The sequence below is a fragment of the Petaurus breviceps genome, unplaced genomic scaffold (genome assembly GCF_028583685.1).
Source record: "Petaurus breviceps papuanus isolate PSGF00001 unplaced genomic scaffold, PetGlider_PUasm1.0 90792, whole genome shotgun sequence".
NCBI classification, from domain to species: Eukaryota; Metazoa; Chordata; class Mammalia; order Diprotodontia; family Petauridae; genus Petaurus; species Petaurus breviceps.
In genome coordinates this window covers 4,488,720-4,488,979 of record NW_027187347.1, presented here as the reverse complement: position 1 = coordinate 4,488,979, position 260 = coordinate 4,488,720, and positions in this window count along the sequence as shown.

Below are 260 nucleotides of genomic sequence, written 5' to 3'. Positions count from 1 at the left end.
CTCTCTCTCTCTCTCTCTCTCTCTCTCTCTCTCTCTCTCTCTCCTCTCTCTGTCTCTGTCTCTCCCCCCCTTTCCTTCTTTCCTTCAGTTTATTTTATGTACACAGGAACTTGAATGTAAAAATTTGTGACCTTCAGTCTTATTCCATATTTCCCCCTATACCAGCCATAGCATAAGAAGTAAAAAATGAGTGCATTCTTGTTTTAAAAGCAATGTTGTATTTCAAAAGCAACGTTAAGAAAAATTAAATGACTAAACCC